This window comes from Nyctibius grandis, chromosome 3, assembly GCF_013368605.1.
Source record: "Nyctibius grandis isolate bNycGra1 chromosome 3, bNycGra1.pri, whole genome shotgun sequence".
NCBI lineage: Eukaryota > Metazoa > Chordata > Aves > Nyctibiiformes > Nyctibiidae > Nyctibius > Nyctibius grandis.
Genome location: NC_090660.1, coordinates 62,828,066 through 62,849,096, shown reverse-complemented (window position 1 = coordinate 62,849,096; position 21,031 = coordinate 62,828,066).

The following is a 21,031-nucleotide window of genomic DNA, read 5'->3' as shown; positions in this document are numbered from 1 at the left end:
ATCCAAAATTACAGGAGACACTGCTTTACTCATTCTGGTGCTCATGTAGCTGGTTTTGGTTCAGTCTTCAAACAACAGATTCCCTGAAAATTTTGGCTTTCTAGAAGACAAGCTCTATGACTGAAAATAGTTACAGAATGGCTGTTAAAGTGGAATAAATTTATTAAATGTAAAATCTAAGCAAAAGTTTTAAAAGTATCCTTTCATATATAGTGTTTTTTAATAATAAAAAAAAAACAACAAAAAACCCAACATCTAACACAGAACTTGTCAAACAGATCAAACGCCCACCTATTTCAGATTTTGTAGTGAAGAGTCTGCTAGGGATTCTAGAAGAAAGGCCTTACTAGACAAATACGGATTATTGCTCTGCAGAGAAAGACTTCAGTAGAAATTTGTGTTTTCTACATTTTACAGCAGATGGATAGATTTATTTTGTCCACAATATATTTAATACATTTTGACCTTAAAATCAAGTTTGGTAATGAATTTTGAAATTAATTTTGTATTCAGCAAATCAGTTTTTGTATTTTTTTTTTTTTACATTTTATTGGATGTTCTCTTCTCCTGGTGCATGTACAGGAAAAAAATAGGCACCCAGCTCACTGTCTATTCATCTCTTGTAATTCAGCAGTTTCATATCTGCTTACATCTCAGATGATTATGCTTAGGCACTTAATTTATTTCAAATTATTCATCCAAATATTCTATCAGCCTTCTATCCATAACCGCTTCTGTTTATCCAATTATATATCCAAACTTTTTTTTTATTATTCGTAAGCAATCTTTGTTTTTTCACTTTTTGAGGGGTACAGATTAAATACCTGCCCCTTCAGGTTCCAGGTCAACATTTTCATCAGACTTTGATAATGTTTTCGTAGTGCAGAACTTCAGTTTTGCAACATGATGGAGGAAGATGGTCTGTCAAATATAGACATTGATGAGGGCCCCTTAAACTTTCTAATTGTGAAAACCGCTCAAAGGCTAAAGTTGGATGATTTCCCCAACATAGGTGGAACTGAAAAGGAAGGTTGAGGAGGGGAAAGGGAGAAGCAGGTCAGAGATAATACATCATTAATTGATGGCAAATCCCAAACCATCTAAACCTAGAAGGCCAATGGCATCCTGGGGTGTATTAGAAGGGGTGTGGTTAGTAGGTCGAGAGAGGTTCTCCTCCCCCTCTACTCTGCCCTGGTGAGGCCGCATCTGGAGTATTGTGTCCAGTTCTGGGCCCCTCAGTTCAAGAACGACAGGGAACTGCTAGAGAGAGTCCAGCGCAGAGCCACGAAGATGATTAAGGGAGTGGAACATCTCCCTTATGAGGAGAGGCTGAGGAAGATGGGTCTCTTTAGCTTAGAGAAGAGGAGACTGAGGGGTGACCTCATTAATGTTTATAAATATGGAAAGGGCAAGTGTCATGAGGATGGAGCCAGGCTCTTCTCAGTGACATCCCTTGACAGGACAAGGGGCAATGAGTGCAAGCTGGAACACAGGAGGTTCCACATAAATATGAGGAAAAACTTCTTTACAGTGAGTGTAACTGAACACTGGAACAGGCTGCCCAGAGAGGTTGTGGAGTCTTGTTCTCTGGAGACATTCAAAACCTGCCTGGACTTGTTCCTGTGTGATATGATGTAGGTAATCCTGCTCCGTCAGGGGGATTGGACTAGATGATCTTTCGAGGTCCCTTCCAATCCCTAATATTCTGTGATTCTATGATTCTGTAAACCACAACACGGAGCAACCTAACAATATTATCCACATATTCCCGGGTAAGGGATATTACCAGGAGGCTCCCTAGACTAATTCAACCCTCTGATTATTACCCATTACTGGTTGTCCAGGTTGGCAGTGATGAGGTTGATGAAAGAAGCCCTAGGGCAATCAAAAAGGATTTCAAAGCACTGGGACAAGGGCAGAGGCGGTGTTTTCCTCGATTCCTCTTGTGGCAAGCAAGAATGCCAAAAGGAACAGGAGAACCCACCTGATCAACACGTGGCTTAAAGACTGGTGCCATCGGTGGATTTTGGCTTATTCAATCATGGGGCGGTTTATACAACACCAGGCCTACTTGAGACAGATGGAGTTTACCTGTCTAATAGGGGCAAAAGGATTCTAGCCTTTAAGTTGGCAGGGCTGATTTAGAGGGCTTTAAAAAAGGCTTGAAGGGGGAGGGGGATAAAACCTGTCTTGCTGAAAAAGAGCCTAGAGGTGGAATGCCAGAGTTGGGGGAGGAACCAATAGCCCTGCTGAAGTGCATCTACACCAAGGCACGCAGCATGGGTAACAAACAGGAGGAGCTGGAGGTCATTGTTCAGCAGGAGAGATATGACGCAGTCGTCATCACGGAAACGTGGTGGGATGACTCGCATGACTGGAGTGCTGTAATGGATGGCTACAAGCTTTTCAAAAGGGACAGGAGAGGAAAGAGAGATGGTGGGGTGGCTCTTTACATTAGGGAGGATTTTGACTGTATAGAGCTAAAGGATAGTGATGATAAGGTTGAGTGCCTATGGGTAAGAATCAGGGGGACGGCCAGCAAGGCAGATATCCTGATGGGAGTCTGTTATAGACCACCCAACCAGGATGAAGAGGCAGATGAACTATTCTACAAGCAGCTGGCTGATGTCTCATGATCGATAGCCCTTGTTCTAGCAGGAGACTTTAACTTGCTAGATGTCTGCTGGAAACTCAACTCAGTGGAAAGGAGGCAGTCTAGTAGATTCCTGGAGTGTGTGGAAGATAACTTCCTAACTCAATTGGTTAGTGAGCCCACGAGGGGAGGTGCCCCGCTAAACCTGCTGTTTACAAACAGAGAAGGTCTGGTGGGAGATGTGGTGGTTGGAGGCCATCTTGGGGAAAGAAGGCAGGGGGTCAACAAAACCTCTGCCTTGGGCTTCTGGAGGGTGGACTTTGGCCTATTTAGGACACTGGTTCAGAGAGTCCCATGGGAAATAATTCTTGATAACAAAGGGGTCCAGGGAAGCTGGACATACTTTAAGAAAGAAATCTTAAAGGTGCAGGTGCATGCAATCCCCATGATCCAAAAGACGAGTTGTGGGGGAAAAAGTCTAGCTTGGTTGAACAGGGAGCTTTCACAGGAACTTAGGGAAAAAAAGAAGGTTTATGATATTTGTAAAAAGGGGCAGGGAATTCAGGAAGAGTACAAGGATGTTGTTAGGTCATGTAGAAAGAAAGTTAGAAAGGTGAAAGCTCAACTAGAACTCAATATAACCACTGCAGTAAAAGATAATAAAAAGTGGTTTTATAAATACATAAACAACAAAAGGAGATCAAAGGAATATCTCCACTCTTTATTGGATGCAGGGGGGAACATTGTGACCAGGGATGAGGAAAAGGCTGAGGTGCTTAATACGTTTTTTTGCCTCAGTCTTTCACAGTAAGACCGGTTATCCTCAGGGCAACTGCCCCCCTGAGCCAGTAGAGAGGGACGGGGAGCAGAATAGACTCCCTATAATTCAAGAGGAAGTAGTTAGCGACCTGCTGTGCCACTTGGATGCTCACAAGTCTATGGGACCAGACGGTATCCACCCAAGGGTACTGAGGGATCTTGCGGAAGAGCTTGCTAAGCCACTCTCCATCATTTATTATCAGTCCTGGCTAACTGGGGAGGTCCCAGATGACTGGAGGCTGGCCAACAAAATGCCCATCCACAAGAAGGGCCAGAAGGAGGATTCCGGGAACTACAGGCCTGTCAGCCTGACCTCGGTACCCGGCAAGATCATGGAACAGATCATCTTGAGTGCGATTACACAGCACATAGAGGACAACCAGGGGATCAGGCCTAGTCAGCATGGGTTGAGGAAAGGCAGGTCCTGCCTGACCAACCTGATTTCTTTTTATGACCAGGTGACCCACCAGGTGGTTGAGGGAAAGGCTGTGGATGTAGTATACTTGGACTTCAGCAAAGCCTTTGATACTGTCTCCCACAACATTCTCCTGGGTAAGCTGGCAGCCCACGGCTTGGACAGGTGCACTCTTTACTGGGTTAAGAACTGGCTGGGTGGCCGGGCCCAGAGAGTGGTGGTGAATGGTGCTGCATCCAGTTGGCATCCAGTCACTAGTGATGTCCCCCGGGGCTCAGTACTGGGCCCAGTCCTGTTTAATATCTTTATTGATGATTTGGATGAGGGTATTGAGTGCACCTTCAGTAAATTCGTGGACAACACTAAGTTGGGTGGGAGTGTTGATCTGAGTGGGTAGGAAGGCTCTGCAGAGGGATCTGGACAGGTTAAATAGATGGGCCGAGGCCAATGGCATGAAGTTCAACAAGGCCAAGTGCCAGGTCCTACACTTTGGCCACAACAACCCCATACAGCGCTACAGGCTGGGGGAAGAGTGGTTGGAAAGCAGCCTGGTGGAAAAGGACCTGGGTGTATTGGTGCACAGCCAGCTGAACATGAGCTAGCAGTGTGCCCAGGTGGCCAAGAAGGCCAATGGCATCCTGGCGTGTATCAGGAATAGCGTGGCCAGCAGGACTAGGGAAGTAATTGTCCCCCTGTACTCGACACTGGTGAGGCCACACCTCAAGTACTGTGTCCAGTTCTGGGCCCTGCACTTCAAGAAAGACGTTGAGGTGCTGGAGCAAGTCCAGAGAAGGGCAACAAGGCTGGTGAAGGGTCTAGGAGGTATGTCCTATGAGGAGTGGCAGAGGGAACTGGGATTGTTTACTCTGGAGAAAAGGAGGCTGAGGGGAGACCTTATTACTCTCTACAGCTACCTGAAAGGAGGTTGTAGCGAGGTGGGGGTCGGCCTCTTCTCCCAGGCAACTAGTGACAGGACTAGTGGACACAGCTTCAAGCTGTGTCAGGGGAGGTTCAGGTTAGACATTAGAAAAAATTTCTTCACAGAAAGGGTTATTAAGTATTGGAATGGGCTACTCAGGGAGGTGGTGGAGTCACCATCTCTGGATGTGTTTAAGAAAAGACTGGATGTGGCACTTAGTGCCATGGTCTAGTTGACACAGTGGTGTTAGGTCAAAAGTTGGACTCGATGATCCCAGAGGTCTCTTCCAACCTAGTTGATTCTGTGATTCTGTGATATGGAATGATACAATGCTACCCTGTAAAGCATTTCTGCTATTATAAAAATCCCTGCTATTGCATAAGCACTTAGGCTTTATCAAAAAAAGATAAGTGAAGGAGTTAGAATGAATCCTCTGAACATGTATTCATAAGAGCTTACTGAAAATGCATTGCAACTTCCATCAGCTGTCTCTGCCAAACTCAATAATCAAAACAATGTGGTATGGTCAATTTGTGCACGAGAGCTCTTTTGTGGAGTACTTTTTATGCCTGCAGGGAGCTGAGTGACCACAGCTACCAATCAACAGTAGATGTAATAAAACGTCCTAACATTGCTTTTCTCTACAGCAAGACAACATGCTACAGACAATACTAGCAAGATTGCTAGGTTTTCTCTGCATTGTTCCAAAAACAACGGTTGAAATTGAATGTAAGCAGAAAAAATGTCAATGGAAATGCAAGAATGAAATGTTGCATTACTCTCTCATTTTTAACTAATCTGTCAAACTGTTTTCATCCTGTGCCAGTCTAATTCAACCATAAAAAGATTATAGGACACAAATTCCTGAATATATATTTACTTGTTCTTACTAAGCATGCACTTCTTGGTTCTCCTTTGAAAATCAGTCCCTACTACATCTCATGTATACAGACCCACTGTACAGAATTATTCAGCCCTGATGAAGACAAGAATAAAAAGTGTCACAGATCTCAAAGAAGGATTCAGGAGAAAAAGATAATTGCTGACAGAGGAACTCAGACTTAACATTTATGTCGTGAACTAGAAATTTCAGAAATGTAGATTTCTGTCTCACTGCTCCCAAATTTCATTTCTTCACAATTTTCATTTTATTTTCATTTCAGATAGACTATTTAGATAGATTGTTGCTTACTTAGTCTGTTTAGAGGGCGTGTTCACATTTTTAAAAGAGAAACATTGTGAATTTTAAAATAATGAAAAATAAGCTACTTATTTTTTCCCTCAGACATTTCCTATTTCTTGTGGATGATATGCCTAAGACTTGTCTGATTGCATTTGTAGCATTTTTTTAATAATCTAGGAGAAAAAATGGAATACAAAAAACATGCTTCCTGATTATTATAGCTCCAAGATACCACAGCCTTAACATGGCTTGTCTCTGGTGTGTTGGCTTTAGATCATTTGAATGTGTTTTTGTTTTTCATGGTTTTTTTTCCTCATGCATTAACTTTCAAAGAAGAAATACCTCAGTAAGCAATATGGAAATTTCAATGTGATTGGCTGCAGGTTTGATGCTTGGCTAATACCATTTCTATACCTTTTGCAGTTGGTGCACCATTCTTGTCTTTTCTGATTGTGCCTCCGCTATCAAGCCTGTCTATTATTTCTCTCCCAACACTTATTATAAACATGAGGTAAGAGAGATAGAAAGAGCTTTCCCAAACAGATGAATCTGTAAAAATTTTAAAGTAGGTTTTAATTGGCTAAATATGTTACTTTTGATTTTTAGAAAGTGTACTACATATTTCAGTCCCTCCATGGAACTGGATTGGTTGTTTTTTACAAATTGAGAATATCTCCATATGTTTAGGACAATATCTTCATAGGTTTACGACAAAATAAATCAGAAAAGGGATATCAGAAGGATTCATACCCCTCTTATGTTTGACACAAGATATGTGACACACCTCTGCAGATATTTGCCTAGTTTCCTTCAAAACGTCTAAAGCCAGAAGCTTCAGAAACCCATTCTGCACAAAAGAACCACCCTCTGCTTCTCCAGATGAGGGTTGGCTGGATGCAGTACAGGAGTCATTACTAGCAGCAATCAGAAGGGACAATTATTACAGTAGAAGATAAAATGTAATCCCCCATGATGTCATCCAGAGTGTTATTGGAACTACTGTGTCGTGTTTATATAATCCTGATGAACATAATTTAAAGAAAGTAATGTTGTTATGTTTAAAATATTATGGGGGGTCTTGAGTGTAAGGTAAATGTCATTATTTTCAGTGAAGTTCTTCCAAACCGAAAAGTCTGCACAATACATGTTCAAATATCACACTATTATTTTTCTTCAGTTATGTAATCTGCAAATGGCTAAACAACAACATTTTCTTTCAGATAGGTTGCTTCTAATCTTCTAACTTTTGTGCCAAGTTTCGGTAGTCTGCAATTTTTTAGAACCTTAGAATAACAGGGTTTATAATGGAAACACTGACACTCTTGTGGCTCTAAATGTGCCAGCTACTGCTATAACAATCAGTAGATAATTACTTTTAACTTTCCACTCAGTGAATTAGGACAGATGAAATTTTTCATTAAACAATGATTTTTACTGTGAGAAAGTCCATGTTCATTTCAGGACATGTCCACAATAATAAACTAACTGCATCTTGGTCTGTGATTTCTCAATATTTTTTGTTATTGGTTATTTTTTAATTCAGGAAGACTAGCATGAATGAAAATATTTAGAATGAAAGGCCGGATAGCTAACTGTAGCTCACTTATCCATTAAACACAACCCATCAGTGTAGTGTGCACAGGTCAACATGAAGAGCTGAAATGAACTGTGATATGACGAATCAACTCATGTGGAGAGGAGCTTGCAGATGCTCTCAAGAAGATCTTAAGGCAGCTTCATATCTAGTACCTTCCTACTGAACGTCAGCATGGATTCTCATTTAGGAAAAAAAAATAATTCAAACCATGCTATATATCTGAAAGCATGAATATCACCTAATCATCTATTTTATTTTATAGGAATACTGATTTCTAATAATTTTATTTTTATTAGGAATGAAAATAGCTAACCCACCACCACCGCAAAAACAGTGATTATCAAGATCATGTTATGAATTATAACTTTGAAAATATTTCACTATAGTTAAGTAGTCATTATTATGGTAAATTACATCAGAAGGAGCGAATTTAGCAAAATACCTTCTATTGCTACTACTACTTTCGTTAATCAACCAGTGGTCAGAATATTTTCTTCTGGGTGTTAATTTAAACCACAGGATAATGACTATTTAAACCACGCCAGGTGGTGATTTCTTTCATCATGAGAGGTGTTCAACATTCTAGCTAGAAAAACTTCCTTTTTAATAAAATTTTCAGAGAGCAGAAGTGAAATCATTAGATAATTCTTCATTATTGTTTTGCTTCCCACTGTTGTTTTCTAACAAATCAAATCATGACTCCTTGAAAGCCTCCAGGAGTGTTGAGGTCAGGGAAAAAAGAAGAAATACGCAAATGCTATATAGTCACATCTACTGTTTTCTGCTTTCTTATGTACTGATACTAGGTGGCATGCAGCAGCCCAGAGCTACTAAAGAATAATTACTCTAGATACAGATAAAATGATCTTGCGTTTTCACTAGTTTAGGAATGCAATTCTGTATTTAGCCCTATTAGCAAATTTTTAATAATTTATATTGAGCTCCTGTCTGTCAATTTAAAATCATATATCATTTAAATCACTTAGACTTAAATTTAAGAGGTCTCAAAATGCTTAAAAAGAACAGCTGCTCCTATTATAATCTAGTTTTATTACTCTTCCTACCTCCAAACAAAATAAAAAAGGTTTCTCTATTTCATCCTCAAATCCCACCCATCGTTTTTTCAATTAATATTTCTTAAAATGAGATATGAACACAGTGACTGGAAAAACATTGCAATGAGTTCAGGAATCAGACTAAGTCAAATTGGGATTGCTAGACGAAGGACTGAAGAAATGGTGATAACAGAACTGGAAAACTGACTAATTTGTCAATACACAGCTGAGACTGAAAGTTACTGTGCCATTTAATTCACTAATTAATCATACCTTCAGTCACACTGCACTCAGCCTTGGTTTCCATTTTCTTCTTTGCATTTTGTGGATACAGTATGATCTCCTGCAAGGTATCCAGTAGGTTTTTAAGAGACTATAATTCCATCATTAACTTTTCAGTTACACAGTCCCTCATGACTCATTCTTTTATTTTTTTTCCCCTTTTCTTCCTCACTTGCTCTGCTCTACTAAATCTCCAATCTATAAAGTTATATATATCTGAGAAAAGTTCTCTTATCCAGACATTCAAATTGGAAAAGAAGGATTTTTCTGTGTTCATCAAATCACAGATACTATAACCATTACTAAAAAGAAAATTAAAAAAAAAGAAGAAAATGTCTGGCCCTTAAAAACAGAATAGAAATTTTACTCTTTTTTTTTCCCTCTAATACATCAGAAATCAAATTAACTTTTTTTAATCCATGTGTGGGTCTGAACCTTTTTAACTACATCACATGAAGTCTGGATAAAATAACCTACTTTCACAAAATGGATAGAGTAAATTTAGGATTATATACCCTCTCTAGTTTAATGAGGAATATATATATGCAACAGGAAATTTTCAAGAAGGGCAAAGAACTTCCTGAGAGAAGAAGAATTTTTCTTTTTGGACAGTACTCTTCCCATAATATTGGAGCAGCACAAGCCACCTTTCATTGGTAACAAAGGAATAGGACCAATATATGTGTTTCAAATGAGCGAATGAGCTGCCGCAGGAGTGCTATAAGGTTTTGGTAGGCGTGTATTTCATCCTATTTAATTTCTCTGGAAGGTTAATTTGTAAACTAGTTTCACCCAGACATGTAAAGAGCATGGGAAAGAGCATGAGATATTTTTGCTTTCTGTTGCTTATGAAATGCCTTGAGAAGAATGAGTCATTTGAGATAATGTTCTTTCAAGTTATCTTCATGAGATACTAGATGTTTTTTCATTAAATTGTCATCTCATCAAGGCAATTACTTACCCTAGACAAGCAGATAAAACCCTGTTGCTGCCTTTTGTTTGTTTGCTTGTTATAGTTGATAAAGTAGATCATGTGGTCTCCACACAACCTACTGCCCATGAGGTCCTTTCTCACTCTACTAGACCACAGGGAGTCATTAATGTTGGCTTGCCTGGTTTGTCAGAGAAAGTAAAGAATGATAATTGCCCACACTCTTTGCTTCCTCTGTGTTTTTCCCAATGAATCACTGAAGTTGATCCCTGATATTTTAACTCAGGTAATCACATTACACTGATATTCTCCTCACATATACGTAAATGATTCCCGAGGCTTATGGACTAAAACCAGAATGTAACTTGATTTTCATAAAATGGTAAGTGTATTGACCTGTTGATTAAGAAGCTCTGATCTTGCTATGGAAGTTGAGAAACATTGTGTCTTAAATGTTCGAAAGCACCTGAAAATTAAAAGGGGAATGGTAAACTTTTCTAAGTCTTTTGTCAGACTCCAGAGAGATTTATGATGCTTAATATCTAAGAAAAGGAACACAGTCCATAAACTAAGTTATAATACTTAATTATATTAGGATGAGTTACATCTCTGTGCACCTTTTCTTAACTCTGCAGTAGCTTAAAATCATGCTTATAGTGATAAAATAATCATTAAACTAACTCAATTTCCAATTAAATCATTTGTGTTAATTGAGTGATTTTTGGCAAGCAAAGTGCTATACTTGTTAAAAGATTATATTTGGTGAAATAATTTCACACTTGTCATCTTTTTAACTGCAGGTATGTAACACCTATGAGGATTTACAGTTGTGACTTCCGTTGAAGTTGATACTTCCCAAACTTGATTTATTCGTTTATATTAAGTTTAACTTACGAGCACAGTGCTATGAATACATATTCTGGGTCTTAGGTAGATTATCAGATATACACAGTTTGTAAAACAGATGTGTAAAATCTCTGTCTTGAAGACATTTGATTTTCAGTTTAACTCAAAGATGTATGCATAGGTGCCTTTCTCCTTTTGTACTAATGTGAACAGTGGCATTTCAACTGATACTGGCATGAAAAGGATCAGACGTAACGAAACTTAAACTATCAGGCTGTCACACAACATTTCCTCTTTCTCTGTGATAAAACAGCATAATAAAGCTGAAAGAGAGGGTGGAAATAATACAGAAAATTACTCTAAGTTTACATTTGACTACTGTTGCTAACTCAGCTCTTTTACAAACAAAATAAATTAAAACCAAAGTAAGTGTTGCTATCAAACATTTGGAATCTCAATGGATAAAGATAGTTCTCAAAGGTTAATAAAGACTACTTGTAATGGAAAGTGATATTGTGCAACTGTTATTCAGCAGTGGATAAAAATGAAACAGACATGAACAAATAACATACAGAGTATGTTACTACATTTTCATAATGCAGTTTAATTTTGTAGTCCGTCAACAATAAAAGTAAGTGATTCAATTTTAATAAAAAAAAATGGAGTTAAAGTGAATGAAATATCTTACTTTTACAGCCGTGGGAACAATTCATAACGTAGCAAATGCAAGTGCAATAATAAGTTATGAGAGTAAGACTGACAGGAAAGAAATAATTTTATAGTGTTAAGATTGTACAAAAAATAGAACTGAATTAAACCCATTAGTGGAATAACATCAGCCCGTACTTGAAATTACATTAACAAAATTATATATATGCTGAATTATCATTACAAATTAATTTATTTTTCCTTCTCTCTTTTATATATGTATGTGTATTGGGTTTACCTGGCAAGGTTTTGGTAGCAAGGGAGCTGGAGAAGTGGCTTCTGTGAGAAGAGACCAGGGGCTGCCCATGTCAGACAGAAGCATTTCCAGCCAGCTCCAAAATGGACCTGCTGCTGCCCAAAGCTGAGTCTCTCAGTGACGTGGGTGGTGCCTCTGTGATAACATATTTCAGAAAGGGTAAAAACCACTGTGCAGCAACTGTGGGAGAGAGAGGAGTAAAACAAATGTGAAAGAAACAGCCCTGCAGACACAAAGATCAGTGAAGAACAAGGGGGAGGAGGTGCTCCAGGTGCTGGAGCAGAGATTCCTTTGCAGCCCACAGTGAAGACCACGGTGAGGCAGACTGTCCCCCTGCAGCTCATGGAGGGACGTATTGGAGCAGATATTCACACTGCAGCCTGTGGAGGACTCCATGATGGGGCAGGTGGATGCATCCTGAAGGAAGTTGTAGCCTATGGAAAGCTCACGCCGGAGCAGGCTCCTAGCAGGAGCTGTGGCCCATGGACAGGAGCCTATGCAGGAGCAGGTTTTCTGTCAGGATTTGTGGCCCATGGGGGACCCACACTGGAGCAGTGTGTTTCTGAAGGACTGAACCCTGTGAAAAGGACATGTGATGGAGCAGCTGATTAAGGACTCTATCCCGTGGGAGGGACCCCACAACTCTTCACCTAGTGCAGTCAGTGATATCATGCAGATTTGCTTTGGCACAATTAATTTCATTCCAAATTCCATGTGGAATTTGAAACATTTTACAGCTAACAAGTCCAGAGATTCTTAAACTTCTGTACAGTTCCTGGAAACCATAGCCTGCATCAGACATGGGTAAAATAGGTAAGTGCTCTGGACAGAAAATCAGTGGTAGTGGTAGAATTACATTCTTAAGTACAACAAATAGATGTTCTGTATACATCTACCTGGCTAAATAAAAAATTTAAGAAGGTAAGTGGGGCAAGCTTGGGCACTGGATGCCAGCTCATCCAAACTGCTTATTTTTTGCTCCAAGACTCTTGTTTCTACCACCTCAACGGCATGTCTTCATAACAAAATTTAGGCATGATTCTTGGCAGGACTGTAGCTCCCTACAAGAACTTCTTCCAAAAGGCAATACTAGTGCTGTAGCACCATACTGGGCTGCTGAAACAGTTTTCTAGCACTATTCCAGGAGGCTTTGTCACTGTTCATGTCTTGAATGATGACACATCTTCAAATTAGTGCTATAAAGCACTAGGCTGGCACATTCTTGCAGGCACTTTGAAGTGAGAAAAAACACACAAAAATTACAGTTTGCGTCTTAAGTCCACAGGACCTAGAGACAAAAGCAATGTTGTGTGACATAACCAGCTCACACGAGCCATAAAATGTGAGAGTCAGCATGTGCTAGCTGGACTTTTGTATTTACTTGTTAGGCTAATTAGAAACAGTCTTGTGCTCATTTCACATGCACTCAAAATGTATGAAAGCATGTGAGTGCATTAGTGGCTGGCAGATCTGCTCCATCACACACACTTTTTGGAACTTATTCTGGGCATAAATTAAAGCACACAGGGCCTCATAGGCTCCACTGATCTACACCCTCAAGCTCTGATCTCCCAGCTGCTGTAGGAATGAAAAACCATGCAGGAAACAGAGACAGAGAGAGAATGGGGAAAGAGATTCCCCTCATCTCCTCTCTTCCTGGTTGGCAGCATTATGCTTGTTTGGGCATTTCTGAATTTGTGCACTTTGCAGTGGCAGAGATAGGGTCAACCTGACTGGTGCTGTGTGGACAGCTAATGTGATCAAAGGCACCTAGTGTTGCAGCCAAGGAACTTGCTTGGTCTCAGTTCTTTATGAAGAGCCATACTCAGGGAGCTGCCCTGAGGCTACCGCAGAACTAAACGTTACTGATTCATGAATTGAGGACAGCAAAAAGGAATATTAGCTACTTTGCAAAGACTTATTTAATCAACTCTACTAAGTCTAAAAGGCAGCAAAAATACTTGCAAGCGCAAGAGCTAGTTTTTAGCCAAGTATCTCATGCTATATAAAATGTCAGCTCTGTTTGGCTCAAGTACTAATAAAAGCATTGTAAAATGCTTGTTTCGTCTGTCAGACATATGGATAACATGAAATTGTTCTTGTGAAAGGCAGACCAATATGCCACCACTAATATGCAGAAGAACTTTGATGGAGTGCTCTAATGAACTGCTCTTTTTCCCTACAGATATCATTTCAGGGATGTAACGTCCTCTCAACCTCTGGAGTACTCTATCCATACTATAGCTTCTACTCAGAAAATGGGATGCTGGTCTCTGTGGCAAAAGACATAAGTTATTTATTCCCAGTTACACTGCTACAGTGAAAGCACAATTGAACTTGATGGTATAAACATCTCTATAGAATAAAAATCTGTGGGCACTCTTGTCTAATTTCCTTTTCTCTTCAAGAAACAAAGTAAAGAATTCAAAAATAAAATAACAGTTACTTGGGCCTTAACTTATTTAAACCTGAAAATCTGTAGGCACTCTCTCTATATATAAAAAATTGAACAAGCCATCACGTTTTAATGTTCTCCAGTTCAGCCTTCCCACGCCCTGAGTTTGCAGGATCAGAGACCATCTTTCTTTTGATCAATCTCTATCCTCCTGAGAAATTTTTGAACCTCTCATGACATCTTCGGATTAAACTGTTGTTAATTCCTCCTTTTGCAGTCACATGAAAAGTCATTGCTTTATAACATGCTATTTTATCAATCTGCTGGAATTTCTGTATTTCAAATAAGTACAAGATATAGATTTGCATTTTTATACCTTTTACATTTTGGAAAATATTTTTATTTTCTGTAAAGTATCATATCACCATTTTTTCCTTCCACTGTAAAGATATTAACCTCTAAAATGCTAATATACTTATATTTGGTATATGTATTTAAATAACTTTATAAAATGGGAAATTTAATAAGCTGAATCAGATTTTCTCAATATCTTCCAATATTGTGATACATCAGAATAAAACACTGATAAAAATGTGCATTCATTATTTCACTCCCTTTCTCGTTATTCTAAACACATATTCTTGCTGCTCTGTTGCCTTCTGATTTAAACCTTTCTGATTAATGCAAACTCAGCAGCCAAGGTGTATACAGTTTACCTAATGCAACACTTACCCAAATGAACACATTTTGTAGGCATTCTTTATGCAATTAGATACCAGACACACTGTAAAAGGGGAAATTCCTAAATGGTGATCTGGAGGAAAGAATACAGGTTCTGTTACTTGGGATCACTATTCACTGATATTTGGATGTACAAAAACTGATAGGCATTAATGACACTTCAAAGAAACCGAAAAAATTCCAGGATCTAGCCATGAAAGATTATTAGAGGACCATAAATAAGCCTGTGACTGAGATGCTTTATCAATTTCAAGATCCATCATCTTATTCAACTAAAAGCAGCATCAAATACCTTTGGGAGAAAAATTTCTGCCCTGTTGTAATTCTTTCCATTTCAGAAAATCTCTTTGTGCTCTTTCCCTTCAATTTCCACCTCTTGCAACAGTATATATTTATCACTTCTCCCCTACTTTAGATTTTCTGGGTCTTGATTTAAGGATAAAATCTTACTCCATGGATAGTGATATTGCTAGGTTATTATGACCTGGGTTTAAAGGTGATTCCAGACTTATTAATTAGTCCTGCAGGCACTGTTGAACTGAAGCACTTGATTTCTCTCAAAAAATATGTGATAAAAATGAGAAGTTATCTCTGGTATATAACTCCCCTGCAGTATAATAAGACGTTATGTGATACATATATTTTAATAGCATATAAAATATGTAATGATATCATTTTTGAACACCTCTAATTCTTCAGTACTATCTTTTACATTGTGAATATAGATACATAGCCTATATTCTCTACCTGACCACCTGGGCTAACATTTGCTTTTCAACAGGAGTGCAGTGAACATTCTGTGTTTCAAACTCACATACATGCATGTGCTTATCACTTCTCTTGTGTACTGTAAAGGGTACAGTAATGAGATATGAAGATCTTGCATGTATGTATGTTTTTTTCCATAGGAAGGACACATTTTGTGGCACTACACAAAAATGTACCTCTAATTTTTTGTAGATGCTTTTGTGGCCCTAAGGCTCTGATCACTTTAAGTATCATAGGCATATCATAATCCCCCTCCCCCTCCAAAAAGACATAAAACAATGGAAAAAAATCTGTCAGATGCAGTACTATACCAAACATAAACAATGTATCCTTCTTAGATGACAAACTAGCTAAATATAAAAATAAAAATATTCTGACAAACATTTCAGACAGGAAAAAAACAAGAAGGCGAGTTGCACAGTCACCCTTTTCTGCCATAATAGACCTGTACCTTTCCCTGGCTGGCTTAGTTTCTACAATAAAGTTTTTATATGTTCACATATAACCAAAATGCCCTAGCTGAATTAGATTTTCACATTTCTCCATCCAAATTAAGACAGCAAAATTCATTACAGACTGAAGCCAGCTCAGCTTCTGTGTGTACCTTTTCACCTTGGTGATGTATTGTTCATCTCTGATATTAACCTATTGATTATTTGTGCTGCTACAACAGACCAATATATCGCAGAATTTTTGTTTCTATGTTTTAATAAAGGATTTCACAATAATGAGCTGGAATATAATGGCCTAGAATTAGAGCCTTTTTTTTTTTGCCAGGCTATGGGTCTATGAATATGTTTTAATGTTTCAGTTTTTAACATACGTGAATAGGAAAGCTACATTTCTACAACAGTTGTTTACCTTAAATCCATGATACCTGTTTTTCACATAAAAGATGACAGCCTCTGAATGGTAACTGGTAGTTGAAACTCCCTTTCCTCACCCTTGGTAGGTTCTAATCTTTGCAAAGTCAAGTCTATTCCTCACAATAACTTGATTTTGGTCAGGATTTTAGTAAATTGACAGTACCTCCAACAAAATTTATTGTTTGTTAATATTCTAATTCACACAAGTTGCATTCAGAATGCAGGTCAATGATCTTGGTCTTTTCTTAGTGCTCTTATAAAGACAAAAACTTATTGAGCCACAGACTTACATAGCTCATATAATTATTTAAATTTATAGGTATTTTCCTGCCTAGTATATTTCAGTCCCTTTTGTGCTCCAACTGCAAATTACAATAGTTGGAAATTCCTCAGAAACTTCCTTTCTGCCTTGTACCCCTATGCACTAAAAGAGGCTTTAAGCTTACTTTATTTAGTTACCGCCTTGCTTATTTCTGATATCATGCATTAGGGAATGTTGGTAAAAAATTAGTTTTAATTTTCTGGATCTGGACACATGACTGCCTCTGATGGAATGATGTTATACCTTTGTCTCATCATGTAAATCAGCATTCACTGATTTCAGAAGATACATTTTCCATTTGGCAGGTGAGTCAAATATCCCATCCACTTAGAAAGGTAAACGGCTAGCCAGGGTGCTTGTTGCTTTTCGTAATAGAGATAAAAACCCGCCTGAAGTTCAGCTAGCCCATCTCCTCTGTGCCATCAATATGGTTTAGTAACACTCACGTGACTAACTCTGCTTCACAGCCTAGATTAACTTCTTCCTCTTAGCTCTCATTAGTAAGGGTAAGTTTCCAACCTATGTGGTAGATCTCCAATTTGCAAAGTAATGAAAAGAGTATTGTTTCCAAACTATATTCCTACAGTCACACCACCTACTTCTATAGAAATATATCACAACTTCTATTGCACTTAGTTTATATCTGGTTTTCTTTCTCTCTTTCTCTCTTTCTCTTTTTTATATTTTAATAACTTATATAGATGATATTTCGAAACTATAGTTCTGTTCTTGCTACTGTGTATATCAGTAAAGAATAGTCCAACATAAAGCCACGGTATTTTGGAATTAAGGTATGGAAATTCTCTTTTAAAAGAGAAACAAGCTGTATTTATTTTTCCAGATGTACTGTATTAGTAAATTTTGAGATTACAACTCAGTCTAGTTGAAATACTAACTAATTTAAAGTACTGAATCAACTTATTCACGTTCATTTTCTTATACTATGTATTTTTTTTTTATCCTGAGATATTTATTTTTATGTCTTACAAGAAAAAAAAGATGTAGGTTATGACTTCCATATATGAATTAATAATATTTTGTGTGTGTACTTATATTATGTTGTTATTGATAATGGTGGAGTGTTCCTGACAATGAAACACATATGAAATAAACAAAAGCTGGAGGTAAATGTAAGGGCCTGCTTCCATTCAGCTGTGTCTGTGAACACAAGTTTAAAAATGCCACACAGCTTTGAATCAGGGTACAGCTGATGACACGTTCCCCTCAACATTAAGGAAAGTTGTTTCTAAATGACAAAGGGATATTTGGTCTCACTCTGACTTTATTCAGTGCACGTTTGTAACAGTGTTATGTCTTATCTGAAGGAATCTCCAGATGAAAATCAGTTATTGAAAATAAGAACTTACTGAAAATTCATTTTCAGAAAAGGTCAAATATAGGGAAGTGTAAATATCTAAAGGTCTATTGATCTATTTGGTTAGCCTTTGTATTTTCTTATGTAGCATTAATTCTAGAAATAAAGTCATGAATTCAAGGGAGCTGCAGTGGAGTTTTGGCAATAATATTCGCGTGATTATTGAATATATCCCAAATGTAAACTTAGTCTTTTTAGGATGTATTAAAAAGTGATTGACATTCCTTTCTTGTTGCAGCAGCATATGTGGGATCAGCATATTTTATAAGGATTTGATCTGGAGCATATCTACTGAGCATATTTAAGCTTCTCAGTCCAGCAATCATATGAAGTTCCGTATGTGTATGAGCATATGTAGAGCAATGCCAAACCTGTTGCAAACAGAGGATGTTGTGGGTGGAAGAGTAATGCAGGAGAGCAGCAAGCAATAGAAAGAGCAGTAAGAGCCCTGAGGGAAAAAAATACAGGCAGCATGGGAGAGGTTACAGGGAGAAACTGGACTATCAGCTGTATGGCTGGATAACAGCAACATAAAAAGAGGGAAAGAGGAATTCATAACCGAAAGGACCACAGGGAGAATAAAAGGCATTGATAAACCTCTTTTTTTTTCAATTGTTTTCTCTGCAAAGTAGTCCAGAGCACAGAGGAGAGTACTTCTGAGATACATGGCCTCAAGAGATAAGAATTAAATGAAGACTTGGGAGTCATGAATGGGAGCAATATGTGGGATTCCCTGACATATGATAGGCTGACTGGGAATAAATTTCTTTGAGCATAGTTTTACATTGTCCTCTATGTTTGCCAGCCTCATAAACAAACTTGTTTACTGAAATTCAATGGAGCATGTTAAAGTCAGACTGAAAAACAGTCTGTTTCAGCACGGAGGTGTAGTACGGGGAAAACCGGGGGAGGCGCGCTCGCGGGTGCTGGGGAACGGTCTGGAGTAAACTTCACGATCTCAATGTGAGTATGGAAGCTTCTCGTTTATTAACAAAGAAAGCAGTAGTTATATAGGCTATGCATATGTTAATCGCGCGCCCCGATCGCACTTGTGATTGGTCCATAGGTTTACATATTCAGAGCCGTGACCGCCCCCTCCCCTCCCGGACGTAGTTTTGCTTCCCGCGAAGCAGGCACCACGAGGTTCTTTGTTCTGCTCCGTGCAAAGGGAGTGCAGGGTCGCTAGCTCTGGGCTTAACCCTTGCTCAAAGCCTGGGTTGCTCAGACTGCTCAGTGACTGACACAGGATCGTGCCCCTTCTCACTCAACCAAACCTCCACAATTCCCCCTTCTTGTTTGTGAGCAAGCCAGGCCTGATTCACAAGTTTCATTAACGCTTTCTGCAAACAAGAAAATAAACATGGTAACATTAACAATATAACTGCAATCACAAGAACTCCTGTAAGAACCATTTTTACCAGTTCCATCACCCATCCGATTTCTCGGGGAGGTGTGGTTTTACTGATCGGCTCGGCACCCAAAGTGGTCCCTGGTCTGTGGCCACGCACATATATCCCCGGCCACTAGGGATCACTGGCACCGGTCCTTTCCACTCCCCTGTAGCAGGTTCCCGATAAATCACCTGTAACTGAGGTATAATGGTGTTGTTATTAAATTTCAACTGCTGGTGATGTACAACAACCGGTGGTTCTTCTCGGTCCCCTGTTAAACACAGAAAATTCAAAGTAAACAACACTTTATGCAACCGCGATGTTGGATCAGTATCTACCTCCTTCTGTCTCCTTAAATATTCCTTTATGGTTCTATGGGTGCGTTCGATGATCCCTTGACCTGTCGGGGAGTGTGGTATACCAGTAACATGTTTCACTCCCCAGCGTGTTAAAAATACACGAAACTTTTGGCTGGTGTATGCTGGCCCATTATCTGTTTTGATCTGTTCTGGCACCCCCATAACGGCAAAACACGCCAACAAATGTTTACAAACCTGTTGCGCCTTTTCTCCGGACATTGCAGATGCCCAGATTAACCTCGAGAAGGTATCTACTGTGACATGTACATATTTTTGTCTCCCAAACTCTGGAATATGTGTTACATCCATCTGCCATAGCTCAAGTGCTGCCAAGCCCTTCGGATTTACACCAATACCAATGCCTGGTCCCTGAGCCCCACACCTCGGACATGCTTGAACAATAGATTTTGCTTCATTTTCTGTTATTCCAAATTGTCTCTGTATTCCTTTTGCATTTTGATGGAAATGCTCATGACTTTGTCTAGCTTGTTGAAATTTGTCTAAAGGAGGAATATGGCAAGCAGGGCTAACTAGAGAGTCTGCCACCTGATTGCCCTTCCCCAGACCAAGATCCCATTGATGACTCCGCACATGTATTATGCAACAAGGCGCACTGCGTTGTCGCATAATAGACCGTAATTGCAAGAATAACTGCCCAAGGCGGGGATTTTGTGTGTTTCGGAGCAATGCCTCCTCCAATCGTGGGATGACACCTGCTACGTACATAGAATCTGTGACTATATTTATAGCCCCATCCAGCCAATTTGTCAAGGCCCAGCCTACGGCAGATAGTTCCAGAGTCTGTAAGGTATCATTGGTCTGACCATACAGCATGTGGTGTACCCACTTCCCTTTTTCCTGCCACACACACACCGCTTTGCGCTGTTTCTTTCCCGCATCTGTATAGACCGTTAACCCTTCCACTACTGGTGTTTTCTGTACTTTAGATTTTTCTATCCATTGATTTTTCTGTAATATCTGCCATAATTTACCTTTCGGTTGCTGTGAATGGACTCTTCCTTCGTACCCCAAAAACGCCTCCTGAATGGGTCGAGAATTGCGGAACCACCATTCTAGGTCTACAGCATTAACAGGAATACTAATGTCCGCTGGATCCAGTCCTGTTAATTCTACAGTCCTAGATCTACCCTTTCTCACTAGTTCCCCTATGGCTTCTGGTCTAGTCTGTATGCTTGTCTTTGGTTGTACA